At 40.6% G+C, this 27,437-nt stretch overlaps 1 pseudogene; it reads right to left on the bottom strand.

Moving 5' to 3' along the window:
• Positions 1-27,437, bottom strand: part of LOC140503462 (BPTF-associated chromatin complex component 1 pseudogene) — a 70,871-nt pseudogene that overhangs the window by 31,767 nt on the left and 11,667 nt on the right.

The raw sequence follows: 27,437 nt of genomic DNA on the forward strand, positions 1-27,437 counted from the left end.
AAATTTACCACCCTTCCCATTCCAGGGGAAACATATATAAGGGTCTCCATTCTCCCTGCTGGGTGAAAAGTGTAATAACCAGGGACTCCCAACCTCCTTTTCCACTCCAGAGAAAGCACTATCCAGAGGGTCCCCAATTCCCCTTCTCCTGAGATGGTAGGGGGAAGGTGCTACAACTCCGGAATCTATCCTTCCCCCTGGAATAGGTGGGAGAGAGCTAGGCTGAAGGGTTAGGAATCCCTTCCTACACCCAAGATTCCTTTCTCCAAGTCCAGTAAGAGACGTTATCCTGGGGGAGAGGTCCTCCTGGTCTCCCTCCCCCGGGATACCCTGGCTTCCCTGCGCTGGGGAGGAGCAGACAGGGCTTCTTTATGCCCTGGATATTTGCAGCCTGCTGGAATGGTGTGGCTCTCTCTCTCAGGCTTTCAAGTCCCAAGACTCCAGGGCCCTCACAAGTTCACAAGTCAGGTATGGTGGAGAAAGAACATGAAATATCAGATTCCTTGGGGGTGAGGCCTCCTATTGCAACCCTGGCACTTGCCATGGTTTTAACTACTTGGAGCCTCAGATAGTAGTGAGAAACAAGGTCACTCCCATTGTTGCTGTGAAGAAAGAGTTTTGTAAACCTTAAGAGTGCCTTAATAGGAGTTTTGTTTGTAACTATTTGATCAAGGGAAAATATGGCAAAGTCTATACGTGAGGTTATCAAAAGTTTTTTTTAAATGATATCCAAAAGGTTTCCCTGTCCATATTGCTAAGATAGCCAACATTCAAACCTAAATAACAGATTGTCCGTCAAGAGGGATGCCCTGTGACTTACGAAGCTCAGAGGTCCCGTGCTGTTGTTTGGTCCTTGCTGCTGTATCCAACCCTATTTCTAAGGTAAAAGCTACAATCAATTTCTGGTGACATAGTGGTCCTGGAATCAGAAAGACCTATGTTTGCATCTGTTATCAGACCCTTACTGGCTGTGTGCTTCCTGAGCAAATCACTTCATCTCCATCAGCCTCATCATGTTCCTCATGTGTTAAATGAGGGTAATAATGGCATCTGCCTTGTAGGGTTGTTATGAGGATCAAATGAGATAACATGTAAAATGCTTGGGAAACCTTCAAGGACTCTATAAATGCTCGTTTTTATTAGCATCATCATTATTATTGATAGTAGTCAAGACCTTGTGAGGTCTTGATATAGTCATAGTACCTAGCTCCAAAAGAATCTGCTTTTTATTTTAAACTGGAAGATCATGAGGAAATTATATTCTCTTGGCAGAAGTTTTGTAGCAAATCTCACTGCAAGCATTCTTCAGTGAAGTTGGACATTGCTACCAAATCCTCACTATCTTCCAGTTAATGGTCACCAAGGGACCTTAGCGATCACCTAGTCCAACATTCTCCCTTTTATAGAAGAGGTAACTGGGCCCCTGAGTGGGAAATGAATTAACAAGCTCAAGGCAATACAGTGATGCAAAGCCAATCCTCGAATGCAACTTTTCTGTCTTGAAGAACTCTTTTTGTGTACAGAAAGGCTTCTTCACTTGTATATTATGGGCCCTATGGGCAGGCTAGTGAAACCTATGGATTCCTTCTCAAAATAATTCTTTTAAATGCCTAAAATGAAATGCATAGGAATTGAAAAGGAAAATGCTTATACTGGAGCTAGTTATCAGTACTTTTTTAAAAACGGTGATAGCTAATGTATTTTATTTATTAACGTATTTAATAATAAGACACATTTAAAATATAGGCACACTGAAATTAATTTTATTTTTTAAAGGCTTGTCAATGTGAATAGTGTTGTTTCTTAGCTTGCTAAGAACATTAAACTTTGGGGTAACCTTTAGCAATCCCACACACAACACACGTTAGGCATCTAATTCATTTTTGACTGTGATATATGAAAATGTTTTTCATTTAAGTTGGTGACAAAGTCACAGATACTGTTAGTATTAACTGTGTTCATAATGCTTGTGTTCATAATTGAACAAAATGGTAAATTTTGGGTAGAGTTTAGTGAATATGAAGATGCAATTTGTCACCCTCATCTATATTCATAGACCCCCTGAAATCTACGGACCCTCAGCAGATCATATGCCAGGTGGCCTATTAATTGAGAGACTTGATGGAAGCTGGGAATTCCTGGATGAGGACAGAGTGCATTCCAGGAATGGGGCATGACTTATACAAAGCCATGATATCACAAATAGAATGCCAAGACTGGAAAATAGTGATAGAAAAGGCTAGTTTGTAGGAAGAGAAAGTATGTGAAGGGGAATTCTGTGAAATACACCTGAAAAGTAGGCTGGAGTCAGATTGTTCAGGGCTTTAAATGCCACAATGGCAAACTTATATTTTATTGTAGATTCAATAGGAAACCACTGAAGATTGTTGAGCAGGGCAATTTCATGGCCAGACTTGTGCCTTGCAAAGCTAATTTTGACCACTGTGTGGAGGATGGTTTGGAGTTGAGGGGAGGCTAGAAGGTGGGAGGAGGACCTCATTTGGGGGAGATGGTTAAATGAATGGAGAGGGGATAAATTGGAGATATTGTGGATGCACCCAGCATGTGCTCATGCTGAGTATGGCCTGACTCCAAGTAGGAGGTGGAAGGAGGTCAGAATTTTTCAGGGACAGTAAAGTAGTAGGGCAGGAGTATTATCATTTAACACGAAATGATAGCTCCAAAGGAAGCTAGAGATTCTTTAAGCTGGAAGCACACAGGGAGAACATTCTAGGTATGGAGAGAAGCCTGAAGAATGGCCGTGGAGACAGGAAATGGAATATCATGTGCCAGGAGGAATAAAGCAAATCAATTTGGTTGAAGAAATAACACATGGTCAGTCTGGAATGATAGAATGGAACTTAATTGTGAAGAGCTTTAATTGTTAAAGAAGCTTGTGTTTTAGAGAGGACATAGAGCCACTGAAGCATTTTGAGAAGGGGTGTGATGAATGTGGTCAGACCCTTACTTTAGGAGTAACAATTGGCAACACAGAGAAGGATGCATTGGAAAGCAAGGAGGTTTGAGGCACAGACACCAATTAAGAGAGTATTTCAATGACCCAGGCAAGTGATGGTAAGGGCCTGGACAAGGAGGGTAGCTATGTGAGCAGACTAGTACAAGATATCTTGTGGAGATGTCAGGGGTAGAGAAGAGAGCAAGGGGGAAGGGAAAGTCAAGATAGACTTCAAGGTTGAAAATCTGATTAGAAAGATGGAGCTGCTCTCAACAGAAACAGAGAAATTAGGAAGAGGAGTAGGTTTTCAAGGGAAAAATAAGGACTGTTGTACTCTGAAACCCAATAGGCAAAATTCCAGATATTCATTTCCTCTTTTGAGAAGAGAAAGGAACTTATAGAAGGAGGGAAAATTATGGTTCCTCTCCCCAATGGCACCTTAGCAATGCAGAGGTACTGCTGCTCCAGGGATCCTCTGATCCTGGCCGCCACAGCATCTGGATTTTCCTTCCCGCCAATCTATATGGGTATGGTGATGGCTGACTGACAAGTCTGAAGGTAAGACAACCTCACACTCTCTTCCCCTGTTTTCACACTTGTGCCTACTGTTCTTAACTCTGTGCCCAAGTACTAACCTTGACTTGGGTGGGAGGAATCTAGATCATTGGAACATGGAGGGACATGTTGGAGAAGAGGTGCCTGGCTCTGACTTCCCAGACTCTGCTGGAAAGTCCATAGCTTAAGAAGCAACATTGGATAGAGACAGGCAAATCCAGTTCCCTGGAAGTACCTGGTGTTACTGGTAAGTCTTCCCTTCACCTTGCCAATGTTCTCTGTAGACAGAATATCCATGGAGCCAGTCTGCCATCCTTTAAATTCCTTAGTGCCTGGGTCAATACCCTGCTTTCTCTCTCACATTTACTACCTAACTGTGTTACACTGTTTTGCCACCTGTTTCTGCATGCAGATGGGGTCACCCGTGTTTATTTACTTCAGCTCATCCATTTTGTTTGGCACCATGAGGACTGCCAGAAATTAGGGGAAAAAACATATGCAGATCCAAACATTTGGCCTCCTTTGTCATTCCCTTCTTTTGCACTGCGTTTTTTTCTAGTGCCCACCATTACACATTTCATTAGAAATGTCAAAAAACCACCAAGACATTTGATTCAAGCAAAATTATATTTGTTTAAATTGCTATTTTACTTCTATTTTATCAAAGGACAGCTTCCAGAGGCACAGTATTCCTCAAGAAAGAGTACCTGGTGACACTGCTGAGTTGGTCTTATCTCTGTTGTACTATTTTACCCTTTAAAACTTTCAATCTGTTTCTCAGATACTGAAGTGACACTCACTGGTCTGTACTACCCAAGTTTTCCATTGGTGCCTCTTAGAAAGATAGGGGTCACATTAGCAAATTTTCAATCTACAGGAACAATGGTTGTTTTCAAGGACGTCTTTCATAGCCTCATCACCCAGTTTGCCATTTCACAGTTCAGTTCTGTCCCCAGGCTTACAAGGAACTTCCATTCACATTTGCTGGCCCAGGTAGGTTCTGAGGGATTATTTTGGACTACTGCTTGAATGAGTTTGGAATAAAACCAGTGTGTATTAGAAAGAAATGGCTACATCAGCTGTCTTGAACTAAAGCAATTACACTGGAGTAATCACGTCTTTGGGGTTTGAGGCTTTACCTTAACTATATTTGTTGTTATTCATTATGCAGGTTTATTTAACGTTGCCATAATTTGTCCAAGTAGAAAGATCACTGGACTTGTTTTCAGAAAACTAGAGTTCCAGCACTGGCTCTGAGACCAGCTATGTGACCTTGGCGAGTCTGACTCTTGTTATTCTAATTTGTAAAACGAGCTTGGGCTAGATGATCTCTAAGCCCATTCCATCTCAAATATTCTTTGATTCTGTGAAAGCTATGAATCTCTTTAATGGAGTTAATAATAAGATGTATATTACCTAACATTTTCTCTATCCAGAAATTGTTGTGTTAAGAAAGTCTTGGATAAAGTTAGTTGGATGGAAATATGACAAAAGGATTGGATAGGTTATTTAGGGCCATGAACCTGATGTCAAAATGAAGGCAACCAGGGTGGTGAAGGGCCTTGAATCCATGTTCTATAAGGAGTAGTTGGAAAAAAAAAAAACCCTGGAAATGTTTCACCTGGAGAAAGGTCTCTGGGGTCCATGGTAGCTGTCTTCAAGTATCTGAAGGGCTATTTATCATATGTAGAAATGATTAGTCCTCATCCATTTTCTCAAAATGCAGAACCAAGTGTAATGGATAAGAGTGACAAAGAGACAAATTTAGGTTTGATTTCAGTAAAAAAAAAAAAAAAAGACTCATGATTAGAATTGTCTAAAAATGCAGTGTGCTGACCCCAAGAGGTGATCGGCTTTTGGAGGTCTTTAAGCAGAGGCTGATCAATTTCTTGCAAGGCATTTTATAGTGATGATTCCTTTTGTTTATGGACTGGATTAGATGGCCACTGAGATCTCTTCTGATTCTTAAAAATTCTGGGAAAATTAGCAGTCCTGACTTTTGAGGATGATGGACTACTAAGAGAAAGTAGAATGTTCAGACAGTTTGAAATTGCTTTTCTATGCAGACCTGTTAGCCTTTACTAGGCAGCCTTTTAGCTATGTTATGCATAGGTTGCAGAGCATATTGATATAAGATTGTATGCAGGTACATTCTTCTTTTAAAATTTTGTGTTTTTTTCTTTACTTTTTTAAAAATTTTCAGCATTCACTTTTATAAAGTTTTGAGTTCCAAATTTTCCACCCTCCTACCCATTCCCTCCCTAAGATGTCATGCAGTCTGATATAGGCTATACATGTACAGTTATATTAAACATATTTCCACATTAGTCATGTTGTGAAAGAAGAATCAGAATAAAAGGGAAAAACCACAAGAAAAAAAAAAAGAGAAAATGGTATGCTTCAATCTGCATTCAGACTCCACAGTTCTTTCTCTGAATGTAGATAGCATTTTCCATCATGAGTTTTTGGAAATTTTCTTAGATCATTGTATTTCTAAGAAGAGCTAAATTTATCAAAGTTGGTTATCACACAATGTTGCTGTTACTGTGTATGATGTTCTCCTGGTTCTGCGCATTTCACTTAGCATCAGTTCGTGTAAGACTTTCCAGGTTTTTCTGAAATTCTCCTTATGCAGACACATCCAGAAAACTAAGATTGTATTCAGGTACATTCTTGAAAGCTATCTTTTTACATCCTGTTTAGAATACTGGGGAGGAGATCCAAATTACTCTATGACCTGCCAAGGAGCAATTCCTTTTAGCAAATTGCCAACATGCCATTCTAATCTCCATTTTATCCTGCTCGTTTGTCAATCCTATCCATCAAATTTTACTGTTTTTAGATACAAACTGATTGTCCCTTCTGCCTTCATCCCTATTCATATCATCCATATTCCTTCCCAGGTTTATTCCAGGCTGGATCACCTATCTTCACCTATGTGTCCTTTGGAACATTCGTTCTATTATCCACTAACTTGCTTATATCCTCAAACTTTTTGATATATACTCTTTCTGCTTTGTTTCAACTGAAACATGACTTTCTACCAAGGGTACCTCATCTCTTGAAGTTTTTTATTTTTTCGCTTTGGAGAGAACCTTTCCCAAATTGCCCCAACTTAAAGAGCCAGGAGAAAGAACTGTCATACTTAGTTACTTCTCACTATCACTTCTGGGACATCCCCATAGTACTATCACTTAATAAGCAGTTCTATCTTCAAAATCCGTTTTTAACTACCCTCTCCCCTTCCTTGTTGCCATTACTTGTTGACTTGCAGGTTAGTCTCCTGATTTCCTCAGGGGCTTTAGCACCTGGTTCATTCTGTTTTAGCTCTATCAGCTGCTATCATCATCTTCAATATGCATGCCGATAACCCCTATAACAATTCCTCCACCTCCTTAATCCCAGTAGCCTTGATTCTATTTCAGCCTCAAATTGGTAGTATCTTGCAAATTTATAGAATTGTGCCAAGATTATGAACTTGAAAATGCCACTTCAATAATCTATTCTTCTACCTCTCCTGCTCCTCCATTCACTTATGCTGAAAACCTGTTTTTCACCCTCTATTGTAACCTTCTCATTTCCCCTCCCTATGCTCCAAGTTTAACTGCTTCACCCTGGCTTAATTTGTTTCCACACCCAGCCTTAATCCCATATATTACCACTTAACTAGTCCCCTAAAACCTTCTGCTGTGCCCAACCTGCTAGTCCTCTATCCTGCTGCTCCTGCCCTCAGGCTACTGAATGTTAATGGGGAGAACTTGATTGAATCAACATTTATTTCCTTCAAGTTTGCTTTCGCTTTCCTTTACCAATCAGTTCATTGTTAAGTGTTTACAAGAAGATGGTGGAGAGTTGAAACCAGTGTCAAGGAGTAGGCATGACAGAGATGGTTTGTGCTCTACGCTGAACCTGGAGAAAAGGTAGGAGCCTCATCAAGTAGCATATGAATCCAGATGCTCTGAAGAATATGCAGTATATCTCAGGCTCCATGGAGCAATAAAAGAAGATTTTGGTTTTGAAGCAGTGCACAGACTTCTGACCAGCCCTGAAGGGGAAGAAACCTGTCCTCTAAGTTGGCAATTCCTTTCTGAGAAATATAGAGGTAGCCATTACATGTCCTGACAGAGTTAATCTATTTACTGCCCAGGAGCAGGAGGAGCACAGACATAAAGACACATATGCAGTTGTTTTAAGGCACTCTCCATCTTCTCCCTTCCCTGCTTTAAGGAAACAGGCAGCCATCAAAACTTCTACTTTCATTCACTTCCCTCGCTGATCTGTTCTCTATGCATCCCACTGAATCCAAATCAGTTATTAACTAGGAAATAGAAGCCACTGAAAGATGCAAGCTGAGTTATCTATTGATTAGTCTGCACCGCTACCCCTTGGCATGTTAGAAATTGCTGTGTTTGATTTGCCTCTGGCTGGCAACAATGTTGATTAGAGCTATAGAATAAGGGAATTCTCCCTAACAAACGTTTGAAGAAATCTATTCTTCCAATTCATTTAAGTTTGCTCAGGTCTCTGTGTTACATTTAGGTTCTGTCCCATTCTCACCAGTGTGAGACTGGTATGTATCTATGTCCAGGGAATAATTTTTCTGGTTTAGGATTTACTGATATGTGGGCAAGGTTAAGGGCCTCTAAAATAGATAGAATTAACCATGCAAGTGAATAAGTTATGAAACTAGCCCCAGATTCTATGTTGGATGGAGAGTTTCTAAAGTTTCCCCTATTCTCAAGATCCCTACTTGGGAAAGTGGGCATTGTCTCACCTTATAAAGAGATGTTAATTAGTAGGATGTACATATTAAATTTTAGGAATGCTTAAGATTCTGAAAACTGAATTTTGATGTCAAGGTCAGAGAAAATATTGCTTGTGAAGTGTGAGACAATTGAGAAAATAAAATTCAGACTCTACAATCAGAAATGAGATCACATGTAAAGAATCCAGTATATCTTTGTGGCTATCCTGATTATCAGAACAAAATGATTACCAACCAGAATTCTCTCACAGTTATCCAAGGGAAATGTAATCTGAGGAGACAAAACGTTGGCCAATGGAAATTGTTTCTTTATTCGTTGATAATTTTGTTTTAACAAATGTAAACAAAGCCAAAGTATACTTCAAGTAATCAAGAAAAAACAACACCCCCCCCCCAAATAATTGCAATTGGTTGTACTAACCAAATTTAATTTTTTTTTGGTCTGAAAAACTATTTTATTAATTCTTTTTAACTCTACTATAACTTACTGTTATCTGCCTACCCTCAACACATAGCCCACTCTTTTATAAAATGTTTTTCAAAAATAGCACTTAAAACAAACTGAAGCAGTAACGGCATCTGATAGCATATATAATAATTGGAGCCCATAGTCTACCATTTCTGAGAAAAGGAGTTTTGATACATCAGTTTTCAGGAACCAAAACTAGATGTTGCTTATAATCTGAAATATAATGTATTTAATATTATTTTCTATTAGTTCTGCTTTCTTTGCCTTGCCTCAGTTCATGCAAATCTTTTCATGTTTCTCTGAATTGTGTATTATCTTTTGTTTCTTATGGTATAAGAATGTTTCATGGAATGTTGTTTTTTGGTGCACATCAGTTTGTTCAGGTGTTATTTAAACAGCAGATGTCCAAGTTGTTTCAAGTTTTTTTTCTTATTACAAAGAATATGGATAATGGTATGTATTGAACCTTTCTGTCATTTACCTGCTTGTACATGTGTAATTTAGTAATTTTTCTAGCATAATTCCAAGTCATCTTTTCAGAATGGCTGAAGCAATTCACAATACCAGCAACAGTGTGTTATTGCACCTGACTTCCTACAAATCTTTTTCACACTGGCTTTTTCTAACTTTAATAATCTTTCCCAGTTTGAAGGGTGTGAAGTAAAATTGGAAGGTGTTTTAACTTGTACTCCTGTTACAATTTAGAACTTTTTTATAGATGATTGTTGATAGTTTCCATTTTAAAAAAAAACTGTTCTTATCTTTTTTTATTAGTTCAACAAACATTAATTAAGCTCCCCCTATGTGCATGGAATCACACCTGATGTTAGGGACACACAAAAAAATACATGAAACAGCCTCAAGACCTTACATTCTGGAAGGGGAGGGTGTAACATATATACAAGTAAAGATATACAAAAGAACTTTAAAAAATTTCAAGAAAGGGTAGAAGGCCATAAAGAAAGGTTTCACATAGAAAGTGACACACAAATTGTGGAAGTTGAAGAAAGTTAATATTCTATTAGGCAAAATTGCTTTTTTTTCTTTTTTATAGATTATTTATTTTTAGTTTTCAACATTCATTTCCATAAGTTTTAAATTTTCTCTACTTCCCTCCCCCTTCCCCAAGACAGCATGGGATCCGATATAGGCTCTGCATGTACATTCTTATTAAATATATTTTCACATTAGTCATGTTGTATAAAAGAATTAGAACAAATAGGAAGAACCATGAGAAAGAAGAAACAAAGCAAAACAAAAAAGAGAGAGCAAATAGTGTTCTTCAATCTATGTTCAGACTCCATAGTTCTTTCTCTGGATGTGGATAGCATTTTTCTATCATGGGCCTTTTGGGATTATCTTAGAATCTTGCACTGCTGAGAAGAGCTAAGTCTATCCAAGTTAGTCATTGCACAATGTGGCTGTTACTGTGTACAGTGTTCTCCTGGTTCTGCTCACTTCACTCACTTCAGCATCAGTTCATATAAGTCTTTTCAGGTTTTTCTGAAGTCTACCTGCTCATCATTTCTTATAGCACAATAGTATTCTATTACATTCACATACCACAATTTGTTCAACCATTCCTCAATTGATGAGCCTCCCCCTCAATTTCCAGTTTTTGGTCACCACAAAAAGAGCTGCTATAAATATTTTTGTACATGTGGGTCCTTTTACCATTTTTATGATCTCTGTGATACAGCCCTAGAAGTAGTATTTCTGGGTCAAAGGGTATGCACATGTTTATCGCTCTTTGGACATAGTTCCAAATTGCTCTCCAGAATGGTTGGATCAGTTCACAACTCCACAAACAATGAATTAGTGTTCCAATTTTCCCACATCTTCTCCAGCATTTATAATTTTCCTGTTTTGTCATGTTAGCCAGGCTGCTAGGTGTAATGTGGTCCCTAAAAGTTGTTTTGATTTGCATTTCTTTAGTCAATAGTGATTTAGAACGTTTTTCCATATGACTATAGATAGCTTTAATTTGTTCCTCTGAAAACCACCTGTTCATATCTTTTGACCATTTATCAATTAAGGAATGATTTGTATTCCTATAAATTTGACTCAGTTCTCTATTTTTTACAAATGAGGCCTTTATCAGAGACACTGGTTGTAAAAATTCCTTCCCAATTTTCTGTTTCCCTGCTTTGTTTGTGCCACAAAATAGGTTTTGAGGTGTGTGTTTGGGGAAACAGTGGGGGGCAGAACAACTGGTTGAATGGCACATGAAGTGTGGGAAGCGTGTGAAGGATAATATGACAGAAGATTGAAAGTCTATCCTGACATGTGCTAGCTCCAGATAGATAGAAGGATGGTTTAGGTATCACACTCCCCTCTCCTTCTCTACTCTTTCAAAGCCAAAGCTGACATAGACCAATTTGTTAGAGTTTGCTTTATCTATGGTGCTCAAGTTCAAGGTATAATCATTCCCTCTCCCTCCTTTTTCATTATGCTCTCCAGTCATCTGCTTTCTATAAACTTTTCCCCTGGATTCCTAGCCCTTGCTTCATTCTTTTGTTTTTGCTGCCACATTTTTTTGTTAGTGTGCTGACCTCTTTATAACAAGGAAACATTAATTGTTATCAGTTATCCTTCATCTTTATCTTTTCCTGGAAAACTTCATCTTATGTTAATTTCCTTATTTTTCCTTGGGAGAGCAAATAAGGAGGCAGCGGGTTCCCCTATTCACTTCTTTGACCCCACATGCCCTTATATAAATATCTTGCAAGCTATACTCTTTAATTTGTGAGCATTCTTCTAGTTATTTGTGTGGACCAATTGGAAACTACTCACTGCCTACGAAGTCAGATGGGGTATGGATATTCATTGGCCCCCTGCCTCTTTCCTCTATGATCTCTGAAATGAGGAGGGAAGTAGGATTGGGTCCCCATCTTTGTGAAGGCCTTTACCCTCCTTTGAGTCATCTGAGCTACTCTTCTGTGGAAATGGATACTCAGCCTTTACCCTTCCCTCAACTAGGAGTGACAAAATCTTGGTAGAACCTGGTATACCAAATCTGAGGGCAGCCATGCAAGAATTGTCATGGATTTCCTCCTTCCTCCTCCCTGTGACCTGAAAATCATCACACCAAGGACACAGTGACCCGTCTCTTGCAACAGAGACCTAGCATTAGCCTTTACCCTGAACTTCTCAGCCTTTGTGCCTGCATCTTCTAGCCTCTGGCTGTCTCAGAAATAAGTCTCATGCCTTCTCCTTGAATCCAAAGACTCCTGGAATGAACTGGGACAGAACCAGTGTCAGGAATAATATTAGGTAAAAATACCTAGTTTTTCCTTTCTTAATTTCCTTTTGCTTCCCTCTCTGCCCATTCATTTGCCCTTGCTGCCACGTTTGTTTTTGTTAGTGTTCTCACCTCAGAACAAACTAGGGGACCTCCAACACATATAAGGGGCATAGGAGATAATATTGCACACCTCACACAATGACACCTCCCCAAATTAGAACTAAATCTCCATTCATCTACTAGCTTCTCTAAGTTGGGAGGGCAGAATGACCTGTCTTATGACTGTCTAATCCAGAGACCTCTGGTATGGGCTGCTTCTGTCTCTGTGTCTCCCTGTCTCTGCCTCCCTGTCTCTGTCTCTCTTTCCATTTGGTCTCTTCTTACTTTAACAGAATCTTTCAGGGACAAATAGCAGTAACTCTGGGTTGGTGAAAGGACAGAAGAAGAACAACCAAAAGAAAATATGTGCAAGGAAAAAGAAGTAGAGAAAGTTGTAAAACCCTCCATGGAGACAAAAGGTTAAACTTAATGTTTTAAGTTTTTATGTTTCAGCATTTAAATCTTTTATTTTATTTTATCAATTTGACACTTTTCTAACAAAAATTCTATAGTTTTCTAGTCTGGCCAGTTAGGAATATTTCTTTGCCCTCAAATTTTTGCAATAAAGGGAAAACTAAAGACAGTGTGGCTTATGAGGTAGAGTAATAATATTTCTCCATAAGGGGAATCACGGGAAGTCTGAATCCTACTTGATAAACTTGGTTTGCAATTTGATCCCTTAAGTTTGAAACCTCAAAAGCTTCCTTGGACTGTGGTAACTCACAAATGATAATAGATGGTGTGATTCTGGTGGGAAAGCTTTCATATTGTTTGGATTTATAGTATGGGGACGCCCCTGGAGCAAAGAAGTGATGAAAATCGCAACAATAAATGCTTCTTAGGTCCGTGGGTCCTCCAAGTCCAATGAATGGAACTTGGTCTACCTCCTAAAGAGAGATGAGCTAGGAGATACCTGACAGGGCCATTGTCTCTAGAGGTTTCTGACAAGATGGTTGTTGTTTCCAAGTAGCCTCTGTCTAATATAATAGTTAACTTAAAAAAAAAATTCTTTGGAAAAGTTCATGAAACACCAGAGATGTGGATTTCAATTCCCACTGTCATATTCCTCTTTTCTTGATGAATTTTCTCCACTTTTTAAAGAAAGTTTTACTTCCCAAAGTTACTACATATTCTGATATAAGTAAGACCTGTAAGAAGGTGCATTGTTGAGTACAATCTGCTAAGACAAATGATTGTCAATGCTAAAAGATCCCAAATTCAAAACATTGTGGAAATATGGGTAAAAGAAGCATATGTCCACACATTTCTCTGAAAAGTTCAGACAATGGAAACTAGAGGCAAAAATGATACAGATTGTTTTTTCCTGCTTTTTCCATAAATAGTAGCCTAGGTATGGTCTTGAGTAGATTTGACTCTCCTTTCTGTTTCCCTCAGTACATTTTTGCCATATTTACTTATGTAAATTGAGAAAGAATTTTGACTCCTGTATTTGAAGTGCTTGCTATTCTCTTGAAATCAGAAAGTTAAATAGTCCTGATGTTTATATCCATCCATCCCTTCATTTATTCAATAGGCATTTATTGAGCACCTGCTATGTGTGAGGAAAGCATTGTGCTAGGTCAGGGGTAGGGAACCTGAGACCTGCAGATCACATGTGAACTTCTAGGTCATTAAGTGCTGTCTTTTGATTGAATTGGATTCCCCACCCCTGTGCAAGGTACAGTCCCTGTCCTCATGGAGCTTACAGTGTACCAGGGAGTTCTGTCCTAACATCTCTGTGAAGGAAGGTATATATTCTACCATCAAGGGACAAATGAGGGGAGACAGGAATGGAAAGTGATCCTGAAAAGTTAAGAGACATCCCCCCAAGAACACCCATGATGATAATAGACCCTCTGTTAGAACTCAGGTCACCCTCACTATTGCTGACCTACAGTTATTCACCTCAACTTTGGGCTGAATTATTAATAACCTGTGGGGCAGGAAATACACAAATCAATCGACTGTGACATCAGGGTCCAGTTAATTCTTAATAGGACCTTCCAGTGAGAAAGTGATGGTCAGGCCTACGATTCAAGGAAATGGAAGTTTAAACCTTTTAAATAGACTTGTGACAGGTCAGCTCAGTCATCCTTGCCTGTTTGATGATCAATGGTTTTCTCTTTACTCCTCACATTAAACTCCTGACAAAACTGCAAAGGAACCTGGTTCACACATGTTCCTCCACTTCCCTCTTCCCCTTCCCTATCCCAACCCATTCTCCAGACATTCTCCAGCAAGCCACTGGTTTACCCTCCCCTACCCTCCTGTAGGGAGATAGAGGGAAGAGACCCATTGCTGGCACTTGCTGTTTTTTCTTAGTTTCTGTCTCTGAAGTCAAATCTCAGACTACCAGTAGTGGCAGTCAATGATAAGTAACATCCTGAAAGTGCCTCCCACTTTTACACTGCCTTCTCTGGCTATCTATTTCCTCAAAGAGAAGGCACACTGGGGAATTTTGGGGGGAGGAATATTTACCAACCATAATGTACCCCCCCTCTAGTGCCAGTATTTGATGGGCATCATTGACTGAAACTCACTGAAATAAATTGTAGTACCCTGGTTTCATCCACACTCCATTCTGTTCCCTTAAGCATGAATCCTATCCCTAAAGACACTCACTTATCAGCATCCTTACTCCAAACATCTCAAAATCTGAGTGAGTAAAATGATTGGTGACTAGGAACAGTCTCCTATATTCCTATCAATGATACATGATGATGCTATACCCTTCTAAAGTAAGGGTTCAAAGTTTTGACCCCCTTAACAAAGGAATCTTCAATACAACAAAATGGAACAACTGGAAATGTTCCGCCCTGCCTGTGATGAGGGCTGGGTGTCATTGAAACAGGATTTTGACAAGCCCTAAGTAAGAAAAGTCATTTGGCCACTTCTGAAGGAGAACACATTTCCCCTCTTGGATATGTAAATATAAATGGAACAGGTGATCCTAATACTTGAAAATAGTACTTTCTAGTCTGTGATGAGTGGTTTGAGATCATTTAAAGTTCTTGCTTTGGGAGAGTCCTGATTAGTCGCTCCTACCCTTTATCTAAGGTGTTGCGTCTGTCCAGGTCTCAGCTCCTTTTGTTCATATCAACTCTAGGAAATACTCTGGGACTGGAATCTGGGCTAGCCATTGACCTTGACCCAAAGTGTAACAGTAGAGTATGGGAGTTAACTAATGTTCTTCCCTTTTCTGACTGGCTCTTGCCATCTGTCTCCTCTTTTTGATAATTTTTCCTAAGACCCCATTACTCAGGACACAATGCTCCCTTTTCCCTCTTGCAGAATAGTGCAAAGATCCCCTTTTCCTTTGAACTGATCTTTGACAGCTAGGGAACAAGAGTCTAGGTAGCAACATAAATTGCCAATTTCAGGTCTGAAAGTTTAGTGAGAGGGACATACCTGAAATAAGTCTCTGACACTAGCATTTGTGTTAGAGATCTGGGACTAACTCCTTGCTGCTTACTGCCATTCTACTTCCTGGTCTTAAGTTTCCTCATCTTTAAAGATAAGACAATACTGCCCCTGGGGCCTATGTCATAGGGCTGTTGTGAGGATTCAGCGAAATGATGGGTATGAGACATCCCCCTGGGAACCTTGAAGGACTTTCTCCATCTCAGCTATCATTGTCCTGGTGACTTTTATTCTGAAGGAAGACTAGTAGATTGTCTTTTAGTGATCTTTATGTACCATTTTCCTTGACTGTAATAAAGTGTCAGGCATTGACACTGAGTTCCATTTGCATTACAGCTATGTGATAAAATACCTAGCTAATATTTATGCAGAGAGTCTGAGAAGTTTTTCAGTGATTGTAAGTGGTGGATCTTTCTGTGTGGAGTGGGATCCAGTGACAGCTGTAACTAGGAATTATTGCATCTGGGACCAGATACAGAAAAGCTGTTCTCAGTTGCTGGATAAGATGGGATGGGTTGGGGAGGGGTGTATTGCCAGTGAGGGGGATGAAAGCAAGGGAAGTGGATTTTGGGGAGGGGGCCAGGGAGAGACAGAGATTCTCCCCCAGGACAGTTACTTGAAAGGTTGGAGTGAGAGCCAATCCCTGCAGATCATCTAGTAACCTATACTATAACCCAATAAGTGATTATTAAGTGTCTGTTGTGTACAAGGCACTTTGCTAAGGCATTGGGGATACAAAGACAAAACAGAAAACAGTCCCTGCCTACTAAGAGTGCTTATCTTCCATGGGGAGAATAAGGATTGACATGATAATAAAAGGATGACTCAAATTCTAGTGCCCATGGGGATGAGGAAAGCTTTTCCTTAGGAGGTGGCACATCAGCCACACCCTGGAGGAAGTTGAGGATTCTGAGAGGTGGTAATGAGGAAGAGACACATTCCAGGTGGAGGGAACAAGTTCCCTGGGCTAAGAAAGGTGTGTGGGTGACAGAATGCCAATTTTAGTGCCTAGCACAGAGGCCACTGTGGCTGGAATATAGAGTGCATCATGGGGAGTATTATGAAATAAGCCTGGAAAGGTAGGCCAGAGCTAGACTATAAAGGGCTTTAAATGCCAAACTGAGGAGTTTGTATTTTGCCTTAGAAGCAATATGGAGATACTGGAGGATCTGGAACATGGGAGTGACATGGCCAGACTCATGCTTTAGGAAGATTATTTAGGCAGTTGTGTGGAGGATGCAGAGGAGGGACTGGAGTCTGACAGTCCAATTAGAAGACTGTTGCAATAGTCCAGAAGAGAGAGGATAAAGACCTAGAATGGTAGTTGTGGGAGTGGAGACAAGGGGATGGATGCAGGAGTTGAGGAGTAGCTAGAATCTACACAACTTGGCAACTAATTGCACATAGGTAATGAGGGAGAGGGAAAAGTCAAAGATGATGCCAAAATTGCAAATCTGAGTAATCAGAAGGATGGTAGTAACCTTAACACAAATAAGTTTGGAGAAAGCTACAGGAAATGAGGGCTGTTTTGGATATATTAAATTTTGCACTGCTTAATGGGACACCTTATCTGAGATGTCTAAAGGGCAAGTAGTTGGTGTCATGGAACTGTAGCTTGCGTAAGAGATTAGGAATGGCTACCTATGGTAGATTTTGGAGTCATCTGCAAAGAGATGATAATTAAACCCATTGGAGCTGATGAGATCACCAAGAAAGGGTACAGAAAGAAAAGAAGACCCAGCATTGAGCCTTGAGACACATTCTTGGTTAAAGGTTGGTATGTGGATAATTACTGATCAGAGGAGACTAAGAAGGAGAAATCAGAAAATTGAGAGGAAAACAGTGTAACAAAAGTTGATCTATGAAGAGTGTGTCCAGGCAGAGGCAGATAGTCAGGAAGGACAAAGACTAAGAAAAGGCTCCTAGATTTAGCAATTGAGAAATCCTTGGTAAATGTGGAGACTCACTTCAGCTGAGTAATGATAGAGGAAGCCAGATTGCAAGGGTTTGAGAAGTGGGAGGTGAAGAAATAGAGGCGAGAACTGTAGATGGCTTTTTCTAGGAGTTTGGCTGTGAAAGGAAAGATGCGATGTAGGGTAATAGTTTCCTGTTTTAACTCTCCTTGCAATGCTATACTAGCCAGGCATTGGTGATTGCAGTGGGGAAATCCAACACCTTTGTAAACCTTTCTCCTCTGCTGAGGCATGAAGGCAGTGAGAACAGGAGCTTATCCATCAACTAGCCTCCAATAGATACATGGTCTTTCTTCCTTTGTATGTCTGAGAGAGGTGGCTGAAAGGAGCCCACTATTGAGGGTATAGGATGTTGCCAGACTGAGGCTTTTTCCTCAGTACAGGCTTCCCATTGAAGGGAGTGGAGAGAAGACTGGTATAGGTCAGAGCCTGAATGGACAGGGTGACAGACTGCCACAGCTTGGTGGCCAGGCAACCCTATCATTCTACTATGCCTGACCCTCCCCAGGTGTAGCCTTGGAAGAGGAAGTTGAAGATTAAGGTGTTTCTATCCCCCATGTCTCTCTCCTAACCTTAGCTTAGGGGTTTGTGGGATGGTGTCCAGGGTTTTGAAACTATAGAGGCTCTCCAGGAAGTGGAGATGCCCAGCTGTGACTTCCACAGGCCCTGGCATACAGGAATCATGGTGCATGAATACTTTCTACCAGAGTCCAGAATATTGAAGGTACTACTCCCTCTCTCCTCCCATTTACAGGGATCTTCCTAGGCCCTCCCCACCCTGACTATGCTTAGGGAATCAATTTGGTATCCTCTAAAATTCAGCTACATTTGGGACAAAGCCCTAATTTGCCCCGCCCTGGTTACGTCTCTGTCCAATGAGACTATAGTTATTTCTTAGTATTTGTTTGTGAATCTACTTTGATCCTGGTTTCGTATATCAGCTTGAATACTCCTATTTTAACAGGCTTGCTAAATAAGAATATCAAATTGGTTTCATGGGCTGCCATGGCCAAAGAATTAATATCACCAAGTGGTCTGGTGAGGAGCCTCTTATTCTTAGCTCAGTTAGTCCACTAAAGTAGACATAAATCTATTACTAGGACCATATTCAAAGTTGTTCCAGTGTGGTAGAACCTGCCAGAACTTATGGTCCCCTGGCATAGCTTTCAAGAACCCAGGGTCACCTCCACACTATACTGGTGTTAGGGATTTTTATGACTATAGTGGGAATGAGTCTGTAACCCATCAACAAGAGGAAACTGTCAGCAGGCTGTTTCCTGAGGGCTTATGGATAAGAGATTGAAACCAAAGTGATTCTCTGAGTGGCACATCCGATTGTTGAATCAGTCTTCAGGCAGTAAAATGGGAAGAGCAGAAAGGGTTGGAGGAGCAGCCTCATGAAGGTGATGGGGGAGTCTTCTCAAAATAACCTCATTATTTTCCTCCTCAAAAGGGGTATCTACCAACCCAGTTGGCTGAAGGCCTGTCTATTTTAGGCCTTGCCCAATGCAAAGATCAATAGATGAATATGAGTTGGTAGTGTTGGACCTACATCTTACAAAGAGAATCAAGACAGGGTTAAAGGGTCAGTCTCTAGCTATCTGAGCATATGCAACAAATGGCCTTCAGTTGAGGTGTGGTAAAAAGACACAACAGCGAGGGATACTGCTGACCAAGGATGAAATCCCAGTGTGTGTGTCAAAGACCAGGATATCCTTCTCTGAGAGACTGTTTATAAGTAAAGCCAGAAGCACTTTTATGAACACATCTCTCCAATAGTGCAGATGCAGAATGGGGACATGAGAGTAGTAACCAAAGTTACTAAAAGGAGATAGAAATCATTAATTCTTCAGTTTTTAACCCCCTCTTCTTGCCATCCATTAACTGTTTTCCTCCCTCTATGCCCCAACCTGAAATGTCATTGTTCTCAGACCACATAAACCCTTCCCTTGGGTTTGGACTTCTTATTCCCTCATCATTGGGTATTGGTTATTCTCTACTTGGGGGGAGATGAATGCCAAGGATGGTTTGGTTGTTTACCAAGGGAGACCTACCTCCCAGATGATTCTTCTCTATATTTAGTATTAATCAATGGTCATCCTCAGACTGTCAATTCAGAAATAGGGCTTCAATTTGGCTAATATATAGCTGATTCCTATTTCCACTTTTACTTTACATAAGATACCAAACATTAGCTGGGGAACAGATACGGCCAACTCCCAAAAGAGGTGAATGATTTCCTACAGAAATTCTGACCACCTGGAAAATATAGATAGGGGAAACTCCATTGCCACCTATATATCTCCAACTGATTAAAGAAGAAATACTTCTAACCTTTAACCCCACTGCCTCATGAATCAGTAGTTCAATGGTGGGAACTCATCCCGATTGTGGCATTTGCTTCCTTGCCCTATGTTACAGCTATATGATTCAGTCTAACTCTCCCCTGCTGGAAGGGAGGACCATAGAGAATGTCATCCCCAAATGGGTTAACCAGTGGGGAATAAGGAATTCCTTACTGTGGATAATACCAGAAGATATCATATATCTGGGAAAGTGGGGGAGAATCTGAGATGAACAATCTAGAAAATCATTTTGAGATCCCATGAGCTATTCCTGCCAACCAGCGCCTTCCTTGACATCCTCTTTCCCAGCTCCAAACATCACCTTATCCCTGGTATCATGGAATAGTAATGGTCAAATTATTAAAAACTATTGATTAGTATCCATGGGACTAATATCCTACCTTTATAGATCATGGCCCTTACCTTGTGCACTGTGTAAAAGTACCCCAATGGTATGTGTTTAATAATACCACATAGATGGTAATCAAATTATGGTTAATGAACTAAAATGAGGCTTTGGGAACTCCAGGTGACCTAAGACCAAAATCAAGTTCCCCTAAAGATAGTGCTTTTGCCATTTTGTCAAGGAGTGGACTAAGGTAGCACAAAATTATTTGGTGACAGGATGTTTTTGAAGCAAATGAATATTGCTACTCATTTCCTTGAGACCCGTGCCCATGGGCAAAAAATCTTTGCAAGCTACAGTCTTGTGCAAACACTCTTTACTAGTAATTTGCACTAGTCCATGAGAACATCTCCCCACTAGTTCCCTTGGCTATGAAGACTGAATGGAGGAGGGAACCATTAAAATCCTTGACACTCTCCTGAGTCATTTGAGCTGCCCTGATGTGAAAGTGATAGAGTCAGGCATCTCTATCCATCAACTAAGAGGGATAACGAAAGTTTGCCATTAATTTGGATATGACAAGTCAGAGGCGTGAAGCCTTGTTTAGGACTATCATTGATCCCTTTCCTCTTCCTGCTACAGCCTGAAGATCGTCACATCCAGGCAGATAGACCCTTCTTTGGTGCCTAAGATCCATCTATGCCCTTTACCCAGACCTCCTCTTCCCCTTGTTCCCCATGTCCCAGCCTCTGGGTATTTTAAACTGTTCCTTCTTCTAGTGTGAGCAACATCACAATAAAAGACCTATTGCCTTCTGCATTATTGGTCTATGAATTCTTCTGTGAAACCTCCCTAAGTCTGAAGAACATTGGGACAGACTGAGGGTCAAGTCCTTTTCTCAGCTCCCCCTATCCTTTACTACAGTGGTTTATACATCCTGAGTCCCTGGCACATTGCTGATTTCTTGGCTTTTATCTCCACTCAAGTAAAGAATAACCAATACCCAGTGGTGTACTAAGGGGTGGTCCAAACCTGTGTATAAAATTCTTCAGCACCAGATAAGAGTGGGCCACTTTGAATGAGTGATATCATGCTGATTGTCTCCATTTCATGCAACTATCTAGGGCCCAGTAACACACTGAGGAAAAGAATTAGGGGTCATGAGTGATTATGCTTAAGTATCCCCCATCTCCAGGAGAGACACTGAATGCCTTGAATTACCCTGTGTATCCTTGCAATAAAACTGTCTTGCTACTAAAAGTGGTTTGGCTCTATGTTTTCCTTCCCAACAACCCTCAGACTCACTAGTGCCTGCATAGTCAGTCTGAAGGCTAAGACAGCCTCATTCTCAGGATTCAAGTAGGGTGAAGTTAGGGTCTGATGACCAGGGTATGCTAGAGCCTTGGCTCCTTGCTTTAAGAGCAAATGCAACTTTAGCCATGTTATCTGGGCAGCAGCTGCCTTTTGATGGCTGTCTGGTGGAGCATTGGCTCTATGGTCTGAGTTGTAAGCATGGTTGCAGCCCTGTAGTTGTTGTATGGTGATAGCACAGCTATGGCTCTGGACTGATGATTAGGGTGTGATGATGGCCCAGCTTTGGCTCTGGGTTTCACTACATGGCTTGTTCATAGCATTGTTCAGAGGTTCAAAAGCCTCAAGCTCATGACTCACTTGGGGGCAGACTTTCTTCTTGAAACTGGGCACTGTCCAACTGAACTCCCTTTAACACCATCATTTTCTGGAAAATTCCATTCCCAATAATGCCTTTCCTTTTTTAAATTCATCTGGGTCTTGAACATCTGACAATGCCTAGCTCTCCCTGCCTATGACATTAAAGATGGGAAACCAACCAGACATGCCTGAGAGGAAACCCTTACCTATGAAACCCATGATCTTTAGCTTCCACATTGGGCTACTGCTTGATCTGAAGATAAGTGCAACCCTAGCATCCCTGCACTGACAAGGAGTGATGGAGATTTTGAAAAACCTTGGTGTGCAAATTTGGGGGTGCCCTCTGATCCATCCCCTTCTTCCTGCCGTGGCTTGAAGACCACCACACCCAATGTTCCAGCCACCTTTTGGGTTGTATTTTTTCCTTGTTTTCACCCTGCCCTGACCAAGCTCCTGTTCCCAGGTATTTCGTGTTAGATTTGACCCTCTTTCAGTTAAATTTGGCCATGTTTAAATGTACTGCTGCTTTATCCATTCCTGGTTTGCTTCTTTTGTGAAACCCTTTTGAGTCCCATAAGTGACTGAGGCATCAGAATAGGGAGTTTGTGACACTATTGTGGTCCCAGGGGCTCTTTTAAGCCACATTCTGGTGAGAATAGGATGATGATAGCACAGATATGGCCTTCTCCCAGTCATCAGGGCATGAAGAATCCACAGCATTAGACCTGGCCTTGTGGTCGAGCTTGGACATGGCAAATGTGTGGGTTGGTGGTTGAGATGTTGTACGTCCTTAGCCCAGTTGTCAAAGCCTTGGGAAAATCTCTAGAAGGGAGTTGAGATCCAGTAAAATCTTGATAGGCAAATTGGAGGGGGGAGATGATTTCATTTGTCCTTAGGACAACATAAATCCATGCAACTACTAGTTTCCCTACAGGGCATAGTGAAGGCAGATCATGGCTCTAGCCCAGTGTTTGTGGCTTGGTGATGGTGTGGCAGCTATCCCATTGGCCACAGGATGGTTGCTCAGGAAAGGAGAGGTAGTAATAGCACAGTCAGTCGTTGCATGGTTCTCAGCAATGGTTGAGATAACCCAGCCCTAGCCCAGTGTTTGAGGCCTTGTAAACCACAATCCTCACAACATGTAGTTTCATGAGGTCATAGTCTCAAACTAAAAGAAAAAAATAAAGCAGAGTCAAGTCATCAAGATGGGAAGAGCTGAGGGTTTAGCTGTTTAGAACTCAGGAAAAGACTGTGAGCAGGACTTTATAGCAGACACATTTATAACCACCTTGAAAGAACACAGTTGATCTCAGGGTTCCATGACAGTTAGAGGCTAAAGAGCTTGGGGAGTGGGGAAGGGCAGGGAAAGGGAAAGCCTACCTAGGGGAGAAAGGATGGTAGCATATACCCACAAGAAAACCTATTTGGTGTCCTGCATTAGCATTTTAGTAGTAAAACACAAGATACAATTCCTATTTCTTCTAGATTTACATGACAAATTTGAGAGTTTCCTTTGGAAATGGATACTAATTCAAACATTTAGGTTGGATATCGAGTGGAAGGAAAAGGCAAGGTCTTTGTCAAGATATGATACTTTTAGCTCCACTCCAGGATTTTGCTTTTTGAAGTCTTAAAAACTGACATTTCTCTCTCCTTAGAAAGATGTCAAGTTTACCCACTTTTTGGAGAATGAAGACTTATTTTTGCAAGTCAGGACAAAAATTGAATTTATGCCTGATTTCTCTTAAGAGGAGGGATGGTTTTAGAAGAAACATGGGGATAGAAGTTGAAGACTACAGACTCATCAGTTATTCTCTCAATGGTGAATATCAGGTAAAATCTTGTAGAATATAAAGGGAACAGCACTTTAAGGGAACAAGCAGAGAATAGATCTGATTAGATTTAAGTGTGGTGCCTAGCACCTTTGATTAGACACAGAAATATTTCCCAACTCCTAACGCCCATCAGGAAAGTTGAGCTACATTCTCCAAATATGTTTAGGAAATTAGTATTGTAAAAGTGCTAATCTTATCTCCTATGAACTTATCTCCTATTTTAAAATAAAATTTCTGAAACACCCATCCCAGTTCCAGGGGAGCTAAATTCCACTTTCTTTCATAGTACATCACCTTCAAAAATTATAAGATGTCCAATGCCAGTCACAGAGTAAGCACGTAATAGATTTGGAATTGAATTTAACGAAAAGCATAATCAACCTCAAAATTTGATCCAAATTTAAAAAATCATCAATTTATATGTCTCCTTTTAATACTAACATATTATATTAGCAAGCTGTTTTCTAATACAGGAATGGAGATGGGGGGCGCAACAGGAAGGACAATCAGCCTACTGAGTACTTTCAGTCTCATGATAGGCCTAGGGGGCAAGTAGTATTATTAATCCTGCTTTACTTAATGAAGATATTAAAGCTTAGCAAATTAAAGAGAATTGTCTATGGTCACATAGCTGGTAGGTGTCAGAGATGGGATTTGAACTCAGGTTTTCTGAGGGTGGAGAATAAAAGTACTGCGAAAGAAATAGGGTTGGCAGTGTTTAAGGTGATGAAAGCCATAAGAAAGGCTGTGTGTTGAGGAGGGGTTGGAGAGAGAAAAGAAGGATGTCACTGGAGATATTTGAATAGACACTAGATGACCATTTGGAGTCTTGCTTCAGTGGTGGCAGGGCATTCATTCATGTGGAAGCAAGTTAGACTTTATGACCAAAAAGAACCTCTTCTAACTTCTAGAATCCTATGGATCTGGAAAGCTCCATCTGCCTATAAAATAAACCAACTGACCAGCAGTTAGAAAAACAGGAACCCAGCGTAAAGCCTAGTGTAATAGTGCTAGAGAGGAACTGAGGTAGTCCTAGGAAACAAGCCCAGAAAACTGTTACTTTCCTGTCTCCAAGTGCTTGTCATTTTCACTTGTCATATTCAATACCTATTGTTTCGGATCCTCCCACTGTTCTTTGAATTGATACAGAAATCCTATGGGTTAGGTAGGACAGGCATTATCATCTTCATATGACAGATGAAAAATCTGAGGCACTGAAATTTGAATCCATGTCTCCTTATTCTAAATCAGAGGTTCCCAAACTTATTTGGCCTACTATGCCCTTTAAAAAAACACTCAGTGCCACCCTGGAAATCAACTTTTCTTTAACCATTTAATGATATTTTTTTAAAAAATTGCATCATTTCAAAAAAGTATATGATTTTTTTTTAAAAAAAGACATCTTAATTTTAGTAATTTATTATAAATGTGTGGTTTCTTTTCCTGCATTGAAATCTTGATGATGCAATATTGCATCATATGACTGTATAGTATCATACTGGACATATTCCTGCTGATGCGTGCTGGACTTCCTGATAATATGCAACATGCTCACCTGCCAACATTTGCTTAAGACCTGTCAGCAGATTTGACTACTGATAGGTAATAATTTGCAATATGTGTGTTTATTTGGAAAATACTGTCATCAGTATGACTTTAACTGTTATACAACAGTTAAAACATGTACCAATGGTTTTTCAGATTTTTCTTCTCTTCTTTCCTTTTGCTCCCACTGCCCTCTTATTTTTATTCAATGCCCCACCAATTGCATGCAAGGCTACTACTACCACCCCCACCACTCTCCTGTTCCAGTGCCCTGCAGAGGGTGGTATCGCCCACTTTAGGAACCTCTGCATCTGGTACTGGTTTCACCATACCACAATGGTCTTTAAAGGGTTTCAACCACCTTTCATTTCTCCTGCATAATAATGCCTAAGGGCTTAAGTACATTTTGGCAGCATAGGCGATAACGACCAGATTTGAATTTGACCATGAGAGGATTGGGCCATTCCATCCTAAGCTTCAGGAAAATTTCACAGAAGCCCATAGCTGGAAGGGACTAGAGCTGCCAACTAGTCTAACTTTGGTAACTGAGCTAGAAATCCCTTGTATGTGATCCTCCCAACCCCCGCCCAAGGCCTCCAGTGAAGGGGAGAACTAAGGCTGCACACTAAAGGTACTGACAGTTTTTATGTATTTATTTCTTTAGTCCCTTTTCTTTTTTTCTGCCATAATTAGCTTCTTGAGACTTTCTTTCTCTTACCTAGCCCCACCCCCAATCTTGTGTCTGCCGACATTGTTCTTCTTCACCTGCCACGTATGGTACTCTTTTGAGGGGAAGGAAAGGAGGTGGCTTAGTTATAACTGCTCTCTCTCTCTCTCTCTCTCTCTCTGTCTCTGTCTCTGTCTCTGTCTCTGTCTCTGTCTCTGTCTCTCTCTCTCTCTGCTTTCTTGCTTGGAACTCTCAGAAGGCATTCTTCAAAAAGTACCTGTAAGATGTTTTCCAGAGGAAGATGATATTATGGTAGCTAAAGGAATCTACAATATGGGATCAGGAACTGGACTAGGTAGGAATGATGTTAACAGTTGCGGTGGGAGTGAGGGGGAGAAGTTAATGTTTGTGAACATGTGTGTACCAAGGACAATCGACTACTGGCCATCAGAGAAGGCATAGAGGGTTAGGATTAACCACAAGGAACTTCCTTGTCAGTCTCAGAAGTAACTTTGCATCCTCCTTGTCCAAAAAGTCCCATAGCTGAGTCCAAGATCAATCTACTCTGAGGCAAAATTCACTCAAATTACCTTAGACCTCTGCTGTAGCTTCCTTGCCTGAAGCAATCCCAAACAGCTGGTGTTTGGGGAGTGTGGGAGGGATAAAGGATAAAACAACTCACATCAGAGTATAATGTTGGCATTGCTGAAGTGGATAGGTTGAGATGTTCTGCTGATGGACCACAAAATCTGAATTTTATGGGCTATTTCCCCAGAAACCCTGAGGGTCTTACCCTTCCAGATATTTTTTAAAAGGCCATTCTTTGCCTCATTTTTATGAAGCTTTGATCACTGAATGGGTGCTGCCTCAGTCAAACTGAGACCTGTTAAAGATGTTGTCTTGAAAAAGCCAAGTTCTCCCACTGCATCCTGGGCCATCTCCAGTTGTCCTGATCTATATCTAGCCGCTTCACCAAGATGGTTCTGGAGGAGAAAGTGAGGCTGGTGACTTTGCACGGCCCTCCCTCACTGAAATCTAGTTCACTTACGTGTCATGGCATCACCTCCCTAATGTCACGGTCCTTTCTGAGAGCAAAGGACAAACAGCAAACAGCAGCAGTAGCAAACAAAGAGCCAAAGTCAGAGATGTTCCACTTTCTAGGGTTAACAAACCTTCAAACTAATCCAGTTGCCAGCAGACCTAAATTCTGATTTTAGAATAAAATCTATTCACATTTATTCTTCCTGACAACTTGTGATATAGCCACCAAAAGATGTTCTTGATAACTTCAAGTCTAAACTCCATTAATGGAGGTCTATGAAAGCCTTTACAATTCCTATGGTAACTCAGGAGAATGTTGCTTGGCATAAGGGCTAGCCAAACTTATAAACCATCAGTCTTCATTAGACTGAATAATGTAAGAATTACCAGTTCACTTTCTGGAATAGCTCACAATTATCTCTGCTTTGGGGAAAAATGCATTATTTCTCTTAGGTGAAATTCATTCATGTCATCAACTTTATAGTAGGCAATATTCAATGTTCTAG

Source organism: Notamacropus eugenii, chromosome 1 (genome assembly GCF_028372415.1).
Source record: "Notamacropus eugenii isolate mMacEug1 chromosome 1, mMacEug1.pri_v2, whole genome shotgun sequence".
NCBI lineage: Eukaryota > Metazoa > Chordata > Mammalia > Diprotodontia > Macropodidae > Notamacropus > Notamacropus eugenii.